Genomic DNA, 9,247 nt, shown 5'->3' with positions numbered 1-9,247 from the left:
CAGTGACTGGATTTTCGAATGTGGTCAAGGGGATAAGGGCGTCAAATTTTTATCTTAGTGCTCTTGGTTCAAGCCCCGTCGAAGATACATCTATGTATAAATATTAGAGGTTAGAACAGTGACTGGATTTTCGAATGTGGTCAAGGGGATAAGGGCGTTAAACTTTTATCTTGGTGCTTATAGTTCAAACCCTATCGAAGCTATCTATCAATTAAAAATGCGTTAGCTCAGATGGGGTTTGAACTGCGAGCTTCAAGATAGAAGTCGACCACCCCTATCCCCTTGACCACATTCGCGAAATCAAACAGTGATCTAACCTGTAATATTTATCCATAGAGGTATCTTCGACGGGGCTTGAACCAAGAGCACTAAGTTAAAAATTTGACGCCCTTATCCCCTTGACCACATTCGCGAAATCAACCAGTAATCTAACCTGTAATATTTATCCATAGAGGTATCTTCGACGGGGCTTGAACCAAGAGCACTAAGATAAAAATGTGACGCCCTTATCCCCTTGACCACATTCGAAAATCCAGTCACTGTTCTAACCTCTAATATTTATCTTTAGAGGTAGCAATCAACCAAACTTTTTGCACTTACACAGCAAAGTGTGAACTTTCTCGATATACAACTCCCAACTGCTTACTGATGAATAGTAGAACTTAGGTTATTAACTAACAACATCCGTATGGCGCGGTCGGTTGAGGAGCTGGGCTCAGTGCCCCTTTAGATCTTGAAGCTCATGGTTTGAGCCTCACTCGCAGTACATTCTAGACAGATTGAAATCAGTTGTTCTCCGGAGCCTCTGAGTGTCAGCGGATCCCAAAGAAAGCTCCAAAATCCCTAAAATCGACTAAAAATCAAGAAAATTGACGGTTAAAAAAATCAGGAAAATCGAAGGCTCAGGCCCACGAAAATAGAGAAATTTAAAATTTATATGCTGATCATGCATGATCGTAGATAAATTTTTGTAATTACACTCGAATTATCTATGGCCGATGGATGACAATACATAAATAATTTCGATTAGATTTTTCGGTTGTGGGCCGCCCGCCAGGTCCCCAGTCACTGCCTGTCCACCGGACCGTGAATCACGTGACACGAAAACCACGCCTACCCACCAGAACCTACGAATTACCAGCATTTCGATACTCTTTCACCATTCTATGCCAGCACTAACTAAAACAGTCAGTCATTCTGATCCCTATATAATACCCAATACATCAAGAAACATGCAATGCACTTTGCCAAGTTTATTTGCACATAACTTATAAATATTAGTGAAAATTATATGAATAAGCTCCATCTTCGCTCTAGATAAGCATTTGCTCAAATTATAAAAAAGCATCATTTTGGTTAAGAATAAACACTATTTTTAGAGTGAAAGGGCATTATCCGCAGACTGAGGAAAATTTTTTAGACACTACCTTGATTCACTCACGCTGATTCAACATTTTCAACAAGTGGACGAAAACGCTTTACACTTAAATCAGGGTGCTCCATACCCTCGCCCACCGCTTCATTACCCGTGGCCCGCGTCGTATTTGCGGGAAAAATATGGATATGGGAGGGAAAATACCACAATGCTCGCTTGATATATCTGCAAGTTGTGTTGGTGACAATCTAAAACGGCATTTTCACCGAAAATACCACAATGCTCGCTTGATATATCTGCAAGTTGTGTTGGTGACAATCTAAAACGGCATTTTCACCTTATTACCCTTTCTCCTTAAATTTATCATTAGAATACCTTTTCATTAAAGCATTCTTGTGACATACCTATAGGACACGCAATCAGTACCGTGCCCAGAGAAAATCATGGGGAAGTGCAATTTAAGCTATTAATCGCGAGCCGCAGGTCAAAGAGCGTCCAGTTACTTCTGAGTTTTACCAGCATTTAGTTGACGTGATCAATTTATTCAAGAAGACTCATATTGGGTAAATTTAGTCGGCTAGTAGAGTCGATGAATAGAGTCTTTTAACACTGGTCAGCCAAGATGATGGTTTTAGACCAGAAAACTGGTTCTCAATCGGTAGGCCATGGTCCACTGCTGGATCACAGGTCTATTAAAAATTGCTAGTTTCAATTGCGTCACTACAGTTAGTTCCGATTGTTGCAGCAAAGAATGACGATTCGGGTAGGTAATTTTCATTCTAATCATTACCGTGCCAATTTTGTGGGAAGATGGTTTCAGTTTTTTTCACATACAAGTTAACGGGCCACAGAATTTGTTGTGACGAAAATGGGCCACGGAAGAAAAAGGTTGAGAACCAGTGGACTAGAGAATCTGCCTAACGCAAAGGACTAAAACTCCGGGGTGCCTTGGACAGCAAAAGTATTTGTAACGGTGATTTTTCAGTGCAATATTCGATTGCAATGTCATTAATTAGACCAGCAGCAGTTTTAAAAGTTCGCAGGACATGAAGGAGGGGTGTATATAAATTAGAACACCCGATAATTATGTTAATTGGAATTAGCAATAATTTGTATTAAATTTTAGTCTGGTTCAAGTCTATCTTCGTTTTCATCTTTCACATAAGTATGGAGGCAAAGAATAACCTGAAAATAAATTAAAAGGTTTAATTGGTATCGACCAACATGTTGATTTTATTGCAGTTATGGATTCGATAAGTGGTCAATTTTGACGCAGCTGAAAGCTTTAAAATTTTGCGAATATAGTCAATAATAATCACGGATAAGAAGTTTTTCATTGGAATTACTTACAAATTATCTAATGAAATAATGGTGCTCCCGGAAGTATGTGCACCAAAATGTAACAAGGTTAGGGTTCAGGTTGTGCGCCATCTTGGTGCCCATACTTCCGCAGCGCCGAAATGATCTTAATTTTATTATTGGGTCAAAAGTCAAAACTTATCAGGCGAAAGGGCGCTGATTTTAGACCATTTTATTTTATTCAGCTTATCTTTTAGCATAATTTAACGTCGCCGTTCACTAATTAATCGACTATTATGAAACGATATTTGTAAAATCATATTCAAATATATTTGAATATAAATGTTATGAAAAACAACCACGCAACGATTATTAATTTTTAAGACTAAATTTTTTTTCACAGGCTTTGACGTGTCTAAGCCCTACGCTTATTTAAGTAATGTGACGTTACTCGTTATTCTCCCGCTACATAGGTATAGTTAGACTACTATGGTATAGTGAGACTACTATGGTATAGTGAGACTACTATGGTATAGTGAGATTACTATTGTGCGACGCTGTGGAATTGATTCGAATATAATAAAATGAACAGTTGGGTTTTCGTTCAACATATTTCCGATTTTAATTCAAATGCAAACTGCAGTTCAGGTCTTCACATTTTTATTTCAAACCGATTTCGAGCGCCATACAACTTTTGGCTTCTAAAAACACAAGTGAGACTTAAGGACTTTTATTCAACACCGATTTTGCATACCTTTTAAGAGAGTGGAATTGACCCACTGGTCGCATAGCGCAAGAGGCGTGACAAACTTTTCTGCTGCTGCCCGGGACGAGTTTCTGATAATACTGCCCCTTATACTTAACTCCAAAAATGATTCGTGGATAAACAAATTATAGATGTTGTTATACATGAGAATAAATCAATTAAAGGTCAATTAAAATTAAAACGTTTGTATTATTATTATTATTTAAATAAAACTAAACAACAAACTCACCCTTATAAATACCGTGCTGCCCGGGGCGACTGCCCCTTTGGACTAACTAGAGACACGCCTGCCTTTACATTTCTCACTGTTGATTATAGCATCTGAAATATAGATATCACACACCTAACTCACAGGTACATACAAGAATTCAACTTAGTATTTCAGGCTTACACTCTAATTAACGCAACGACAGTGGTGAGCCATGTCAAAACCAGAGCTGTGTAAACGTAGTCATCGGTGTATTTTAAGCAAAGGCACTATGTATTTAATTTGGAAGTATAGCACAAATCAAAATTTGGTTAACTACGAAGTAGAGATGTACCGGTATCGGTAATATCGGCCATTTTTTCGGTATCGGCCATGTATCGGTATCGGTTTATCTAAGGCCGATATTTCCGATATATTTATTTTTTTGATATGGTCCAGAATGTTTTAAAAGATAAGTTGGAATACTACTTTTTAATTTATTTTTTGTCTGGAGAGATCGTGAGCTATGAGACATACATGTCCCCACCCCCGCGAGAGAATAGGATTCACGTGTTTTTAGCTATTTATCAGCAACTAATTTGGCTATTTTCGCTGTCAATTTTTTATATTGACATTTTTAATATTACATAGTAATTATGAAGAAATATATCAACACAGCACATAACAAAAAGCAACTAGGCGCCCAGTTTTAAATCATACAGTGGAATTGGGGTCCTTATTAACGGCACAAGAACTTTTAGCACGGCTATAAATGCTGACTGTTTGTCGTCAAGTACGAGTGTCATTTAGTCCGTCGACATCGATTAACTAAATTCCGAAATTCAAAATTTATGATAGCAATTGTAAAATATTTTATATTATAAAATAGTAAAGTAAAAAAACATCCTCGACGGTTATAGGTAGGCCTTTTTGTCGGTGCTGATTGATATTCTTTCAATTTGGCTTTGACTTATTGCGTCGACGATTACGATTAGCCACGAAAAAAAATATTTGTGAAATGCTTTTAATTTGAACGTAGGACGGCGGCGCTAGAATGTGTGGGTGATATTCGATATTCTTTTAAACTCGAATAACGATATTCGAAGGTCGCGATATTCATATTAAGTTCAAATTGGACATCCCGGCTTATGAGTTTCAATTGAACACCGAGATTACTAGCGTTACTGTACAATGTATCTTAATCAGTTGAAGCAAACACCAAACATGAATTTCATATTATGTGATATACCTTTTTTTTCGATCTGAAATAATGTGTACTATGAACAACGCTCAAAGACCATTGTTTTAACCCGTCTGCCCTACACAGCACACCTAATTAAGTAATAATTACATAGTATCGATATCGGAATATCGGTAATATCGGTCTTTTTGTAGTATCGACGTATCGGTATCGGCGTTTTTAGCTGGTATCGGATCGGTATCGGTATCGGCGACAAAAGTGGTATCGGTACATCTCTACTACGAAGACGAAAAGTTTATGAGTTATGAGTTATGAGTTTTTATTCGAAACTAAAATCGATATTTGCTTTGAAGTACTTTTGGTCAACATTTGATTATCCCGTTAAATCTATGAAAAATAATTATATTACCGCGAGTATGGCACAACTCATTTGACCTAAAGCTGCATTGCTTTACAACGTCAATTCTGCATTTAAAACCCTTTATTTATTTTAAATTATTTTGAGGCGGAAGGAGTGAAAATATTTGTCAACTGGGAGTCGCTATCAGATCTTTTCAAAAGCTTATACTTGAGAAGCGCTGTCAAAATTGTGGATATAGATCAACATTTAAGAGTTTGAAAGAATTTTGATCGCGTGCTTGAATGCTTTGATTCTGACCCTCGACTTGGAAAGAAATGAAATCCTTACTCGCACAGATTTTAGGTAAATTATGCACGGGTACATCCAGGATGTATTCGCATTGTTTATTCAGCTCAGTAGTCAAACTTCATTACATCAGTTAAATCACAATTATAGGATTTTACTAATATTCCATACCTTTGTCATTCGTCTGTACAGTTGACGCTTTTTTAAGTAGAGGTATGATATTGATAGTTTGGTAGATTATAGGGAATATACCTGATAAGGGCTTCGAGAAATAATTTTTTCAACTGTAGCATTTGCCCATAAAATAGTTTTTCAGCGGGAGTGATACCCGAGACAGAGCAAAGAAAGTAGCGAGTCAAAAATACAAATATAACTGAATAATCTAAAGTTGAAAAAAACTAATATTTAATGAGTTTTCGGAGAGGCGTCTTAAAAAAACATGAGCGACGTCGCAAAATTTTACTATTCCATCTAACTGGAGGGAAGATTTATTATTTTCCATTTGCCAGCGCCTTCAGATAACCTCGAATAATTGATTTTAATTTGAGGCAAACGGCAGTTGCTTGTATAAGCGTGCTTTTTGAGTTAGATGATCTTGTCGATCTCTGCGCTACGAGGAAGAAACCGGATTGTAGGATTACATGTTAATAGTTTGAACTTTAATTATCAACGTAAAAAGTCCGTAAGATACATTAGAATATTGCACTTTAATTTCTGCTAAGAATTCCATCAAAAAATGTTATGCCAAAATTTATTTTTAGGCGGTGTTAATAATATAAAGAAATATATCTCGCATCGCGATGCACATGCGAACTATCAGATATCATGCAGAAACTTCACTCACTCGTTTTGACTTTTCAAAAAGCGGCGTAAACGAAGTTGCACATAACTGGTACCCCGAAAAAAAAGACTTATACTTTTATAACGATTTACCACTTTTTACCATTTATACCGATCCAGTGATTCGTCTATCGCTTGTGGATACATAATTTTCCGGCAAGCATCGAGTAGTTATAACGATAAGTGCAATAAAACGAGCATATATTTCACTTAAATATAATCTATTTAGAGTGCAAAATTGAATCGAACATTATTCAAAGTGGAATTGATAATGAATATATCTCGCATCACGATACGATTTTTCAGATATCACTAAAAACTCACTCACTCGTGAGTACGAAGTTGCGTAGAAGTGTTGTTTTCCTCCCGAAGGAGAAATCCCAGGATGCCTTAGAAACGAGACCGCCAATCGGATTTTTATTGCTCATCGAAAATTTAAACAAGCAGTTTCGAAATTTAGGGGGTGGTTAAGTATTTTGCTATTTGGAATAAAACTATTTGTAGCTTATACAAATGTGTTACGTATTTTACAAAACGATCTACACTGATATGTCATATTCTACAGTTCCAAATACAATTACATTTCAATCTAGGAATTAAAATGTGGTATTACACCTCAAAATTAGGGGAGGGTTGAAATTCTAGGGGGTTTAGGGAAATCACTGGGCCCCAGGGCTCCGCGAGCTATTCGTTTATTTATTAAAAACACTTGACTTGGGTAATTTTTGAAGAATTTGTCCAATGAAGCAATGACGGCAACAATTTTACAACAACAAAGTAATTTTAATTTACTCAGGACCATTAATCGATGAGTAACAATGTGTGTTTTTGTTTTTATGAAATTATTGTTGGGATCCGTAAATAAGAGTCAACACCAAAAGTTTGAGTACCCCTGAAACAAACAACCATTATGGGATTCAGCGCTATAGGTCTCGATAGACAGTGCAGTAGCGCAGCGAAATCGTATTTAACAACCATCTTCTGCAAGCAGTTAGACATCAATTTCATACTTGTTTTACATATATGCCTTTTTATAGAAAAAAAAAAAAAAATACCGCCGCACTCGGTATTCTGCTAGCAGTTAAAAAAAAAACTATCTCAGCCCTCGGTAATAATTTGAGGTGTTATTCCTGTACAATTCTGTATCAGAAACGAAGAGTGAATCACTGAATCAGGTACTTTGTCGCATTCTGGGTTCGTACTAAAAGTCGCTTTGAGTCATCTGTCAAAAGTTAACATAGTTTAGTTGGTGCAATGAAATACATTCCTATCATTACTTTTTACCTTCAGATGTCTGCACGAATGAGATAATCACTCACGCCGATTCGTGGGCTACTATCGTCGCTCCATTCTGAAAATTCGCCCGGGATACCTGCGTTCCGTAATTTCGTCTTAAATGAGAAAAACTAGATCAGTAACCCAATCGTACCTAACAACCATCCTCTGTCATGTTATTTATTACCTTTGAACGAGATTTCCATTCTTGCATATTCGTGGTTTCGTCCGTTGCTTCTGTTGGAATATTCGTTCGGTACGCCTGCAATAGATATAACCTTGACGATATAGAAATAAATTTTAGACTATTTTGCGTCAAAAGCGCAAATGACGTTATGCAATTCAGTGTTTTTTTTTTTAAATGAGAGAGACTACTCTCTATCAGTAATGACCAGTTGCTTTTAAAACTACACTTAACCAAAGAATGTCAAATCATAAATTATAACGTAAATGACGTCACGCATCTTTTGCAGTTTTGAACCGATGAAGTTTGACGGTATATACAGACATTCGAAACATTAATTTCATATCCCTTACTTTTTACCAGTTGTGTATTCTGATAAAAATTATAGCAAGATATTTTATCAAGCTTAGCTCACCACAGGAATTTCAAGGCAACCAATCTTTATTGTACCAATATGAAGGAACTAATTTTGTTCGCCTGCTTTACATAAAGTTGTGTAAAGGGACTAAAACCTATGGGCAGCATCTCTAGCAGCAGTGTAAATGATGCTTTATGCAGATTGCTTGGTTTGAATCCTTGTCTGAATAAAGAGGTCTTTATTCAAATGATTATCAATTTCTGGCGACATTTGTTTATATTTTGAATGTACTCGGGACACTCACCTGGCATTTTCACAAATTTTACCGAGTTGACAGACTCATCATATTGTGGCAGATCATTTCTCTTGGGCTGGCTGGAGCATCTGTAACATAAGTTTCACATGATAGTTTCTTTGAACTTGTATATATGACTAAAAAAACCTGACATCAAGTTGCGAAAAGGGACTGAAACCAATGGGCCAATGGTATATTCATTTCGGTAACACAACTCGCGATAGAACAAAACAAGGAAAATCGTAATAAAATTATGGCCTAACCCTAACCAATTTCTAGCGGCAATTGTTCCTTAATCTACTCGGAACACTCAGCTTGCATTATTAAAAATCTTACAGAATTTACAAGCGCGTCATATTGCGGGAAATCTTTTCTTTTAGGCTGGCTCCAGCATCTGCAATCTCATATATTTCACAAGTTGGTTGCTTTAAAGTTGTATGACTAATACACATAATTCAAATTATTTTAATCAATTTCTAGCGACGATTGTTTTTAATTTGAATGTACTCAGACACTCACCTTGCATATTTACAAATCTTACCTCAAATAGACAGGCGCATCATATTGTGGCAAATCAGTTCTATTGGGCTGGTTCCAGCATGTGTATTTCATATATTCCACAGATTGGTTGCCTGAATCAAAATCCTTATAAAAATGACTTTAAACAATTTGTTTAAACAATTGTTTTTAATTAGATGTACTCGAACACCTGTTTTTTTTTTTTTACAAAACTCACCGAATTGGCATATTGTGGCAAATCATTTCTCTTGGGCACATTTCACATTTCACTCTCACATTTCTTTTTGAACCTTTCTCTTTTG

At 36.4% G+C, this 9,247-nt stretch overlaps 1 long non-coding RNA gene across 1 annotated transcript; it reads right to left on the bottom strand.

Moving 5' to 3' along the window:
• Positions 1 to 1,284: 1,284 nt before the first annotated feature.
• Positions 1,285 to 9,173, bottom strand: LOC120334417 (uncharacterized). The gene is made up of 6 exons (XR_013468915.1): positions 9,163 to 9,173; positions 8,968 to 9,084; positions 8,436 to 8,515; positions 7,599 to 7,851; positions 3,670 to 3,761; positions 1,285 to 2,560 (listed from the first exon to the last, which is right to left on the bottom strand). It is a non-coding gene; the product is annotated as an uncharacterized LOC120334417 (long non-coding RNA).
• Between the last annotated feature and the right edge of the window lie 74 nt (positions 9,174 to 9,247).

This window comes from Styela clava, chromosome 15, assembly GCF_964204865.1.
Source record: "Styela clava chromosome 15, kaStyClav1.hap1.2, whole genome shotgun sequence".
NCBI lineage: Eukaryota > Metazoa > Chordata > Ascidiacea > Stolidobranchia > Styelidae > Styela > Styela clava.
The sequence above is the reverse complement of the archived record's forward strand: the minus strand, read 5'-3'. Positions and strand labels throughout refer to the sequence as shown.